Source organism: Ciona intestinalis, chromosome 8 (assembly GCF_000224145.3).
Source record: "Ciona intestinalis chromosome 8, KH, whole genome shotgun sequence".
Lineage (NCBI taxonomy): Eukaryota > Metazoa > Chordata > Ascidiacea > Phlebobranchia > Cionidae > Ciona > Ciona intestinalis.
In genome coordinates this window covers 815406-818642 of record NC_020173.2, presented here as the reverse complement: position 1 = coordinate 818642, position 3237 = coordinate 815406, and the positions used below count along the sequence as shown (strand labels likewise).

The following is a 3237-nucleotide window of genomic DNA, read 5'->3' as shown; positions in this document are numbered from 1 at the left end:
TCCTTTGCTCAATACAATTGAGTGCATCTGGTCCTTTGATGGGCAAGATTCATTTCGTTCGCAGGTAATTTGACACAGAGCATTAGGTGAAAGTTGACCGTTGCAATCTACAATTAAGGAAACAAATTTTGTACAAGGAAGTGCCAAGGTAAACTTTAACTCAATACTCTTCATATAAAAATCCTTCATTTGAAATATCCCAACAAATGCCACAATATAAATACGGTTTCATACAAAGCTATACTTACGTGCAAGAGCACACAACGCAGCTAGAAATATCACAACCTTCATTGCGATGATCAGAAGTCTTTTATTCTAAAACAAATCTGAAAATGAAAGTTGATTAAAATTCATCACAACAACACAATCCCAGTTTCCTTACCTCTTGTATATAGAAGCTATGAGATCCTTGTATGTCTCTTGGTATATCAGTGTCACCGATATATACCACGAGTCAATTGTGATTCTTTGGCTGAAACCCGTCGCTTATATAGCTATAACTGATGACGTCGTATATCCTGTCACGTAGGCCTCCGCTTAGTTTTTCTTTAAAATTAAAACCGATGAAACGCAACCCAGATGCCGCGGGATGAAGCTTCAGGGCGCAGCTAAGTCGGCAATCGCTTCGGGGAAAATTTATTTTAAGAAAATTATTTTCGTCATGGGTGGGTCACATGTCATATCCTTCGTGCAAAACAGGTTGCTGCATTTTTTTTCAAATATTCAATTTAAGTCACGTGATTCCGTTTACGTAAAACTGTGACGTCAAAACTCCAGCGAAATTCACTGTCGTCATTTTAATTTTTTAACTTTTTTTGGCCTTTTATGTCATCTATATATAAATTTAATTAAAAGAATCAAATTACCAATTTAGACCGCACAAAACAGTGTTTCATGATTTTATTAACTGTTATATCCAATGTATAGTGGGGTAGGGGAAGATGGGACACCTTTAGCACAAAATATCTAAATATCCTGGTCGTGTTTTAAACAATGGTCTATGAAAGTCGCGAGGAGAAGCTTTTATAACTCTTTAAATGTTCTTTGTTTACCACCAAAATTTACGAGAAAATAGAATGAAAAGGTGTCCCATCTCCCCCCATCCTACTATATCTAAGTTTAATAAAAATGGTTTTTGATTGTGTTAAGCATTGTATAAGTTTGATTCACTGCTGACCATAATGTCTAAATGTACGGTAAACATTTTTTAGTGTGAATATCATCAAATTAATTGCATTTTGTACAAAAAATGTTCAGCCGTCCGTAACGTATATCAGGCATGCCCTGCGGCAGAATCACAGTCTTTTTAATAATTTGTATTCTTTGCAAAAGACCACACTGAGCTTCTATTTTTACATAGAACCTATGTGACCAAAATATATCATTCTAAATTCAGAAATTTAAACTACTTATAATACGTCACAATACCTGCAAAAACTGCGCAAACAGATGACGTAGCATGAGCCCATATACGTTTGTGGGATTAACCGTTTTTTTTGTATCCGGTCAGACATTACGTGATGCAATCGACATTAAATTGCAACCAAGCAAATGTTCTGCATCAACTTAAATGCAGCAAACACAGATCTTGGCCAATCAGCAATCGTTGCGAAACGCGTGATGTCAGAAACTATATTTTAACTAATCAGAAGCCAGACACATGTTGTCACGTGTACAGGAAATCAAATTCATCATTGCTGCAAATTGAAAATAGAATTCCAGCGAAAACGAAGACAATATTCTCTTCGTATTTGCAACCACCACGTTGTAAACTATACGGATATATATCTATTAGCGCGGGGGGATATGGGACATTTATTTTGTTCTATTTCCCTGTCCCATTTGGTAGAAAACAAATATCATTTAAGAAATAAAAACCGTATTTTCACGAATCTCATAGACTGTTGTTTATTGTTTAAAAAACGATCAGGATATTATGTTCTATATGCGTCCCATCCTCCCCCACATAACTATACAACATCAATAGAATTCAAAGAATGTTGTTTTTTACCAGCATGCAAACCGGTAGTTTGCCAAATTATATTTCACAAATTTAAAAAGATAAACATAACGTCAAAGCAAAAATGTATCAAATAGTTTCATTCTATTTCGAAATCGAGACAAAAATATCCCAAATTAAAAAATAGATCGCCTGCGGGGCAATTTGAGATCTGTCTTTAAAATGATCCAAATCCCGCCAAATAATATACCACAATCTATAGCTATTGCAGTGTAAATATAATAAAGTGGTTTGTTATTGGTTGATTATCCGTTTGATTATGACGTAGGCATAACCCGGGGCAACCCTTAAGGCAACTTCCTGTGCAACGTCATAATGGCCTTGAGGTAGAGCGACATTGAGTGAAAGTTGCTTATATCTAACTTCATGTAAAGAGACAACGACAGGCCGTTTTAACACAGGAATCCCGTTTCATACATATCGTACCCGCGTACAATTCACCAGGTATGAATATTGTTTTTTCGTAATATTTCTTTGTTGTTGGCAATTCCGGCAACCCGTTAGTGACCACTGGGGTGGAGCAACTACCATTGCGGTGCCTTGATCAAAACACAGCTGCTTACAATTTGTTCCTATAGAACTCCGCATTCTTGGGTTCAATGTCTCACCACTGCCCCACAGCAATATATTTTTTATACAAAGATAGCAAACTTAGACAATTTATAGTGTGGTAGGGTGGGAAAAGATGGGACACATTTTCATCCTTTTTTTTCGTCCCATTTGGTAGTAAACAAAAAACATTTAAGGAATTATAAAACCGTATACTCGCAACTCCCATACCCTATGTTAATTGTTTAAAACACCATCAGGATATCTTGATATTATGTGCTATGGGTGTACCATCTTCCCCCATCTTACTATATATCAAAGTTCAAAACTAGTCAATCTTATTGTTCGTTCAGATTTTTGGCATGTAAACATTCCATCCCTGTTTTTGACATTAAACACACATGACATCAGGACTGTCCTTGTCCAACACGCGAGGGTAAATAATCATTCATCAGTTTTAGAGTATCTGTGTATTAGTACTTCAAATGGACTAATAGTGCCAAGTTATTTACATATAAAAGAATAAAAAACAATAACTGTTGAACGAAAAAGGTCAACAATATGTGTATATAGCATAGGTACAACAACTCTATTATCAACTTTGGGGTTTAGGCTACATCTATTACAGATATTTTACCAACAATTAAAGAAAAAAAATATATGATGTT

At 35.5% G+C, this 3237-nt stretch overlaps 1 protein-coding gene and 1 long non-coding RNA gene across 2 annotated transcripts in view; both read right to left on the bottom strand.

Annotated features, from left to right (window-relative positions):
• Window positions 1-6: 6 nt before the first annotated feature.
• LOC108949692 lies at window positions 7-849 on the bottom strand. Its single transcript, XR_001974837.2, has 3 exons — window positions 383-849; window positions 249-326; window positions 7-107 (listed from the first exon to the last, which is right to left on the bottom strand). It is a non-coding gene; the product is annotated as an uncharacterized LOC108949692 (long non-coding RNA).
• A 2171-nt stretch (window positions 850-3020) lies between these two features.
• Window positions 3021-3237, bottom strand: part of LOC100183882 (NFX1-type zinc finger-containing protein 1) — a 16522-nt gene continuing 16305 nt past the window's right edge. Inside the window, exon 38 of the mRNA XM_026835516.1 lies at window positions 3021-3234. The gene's annotated coding sequence lies outside the window, so the exon portion shown is untranslated. The remainder of the gene's footprint in view (window positions 3235-3237) is intronic.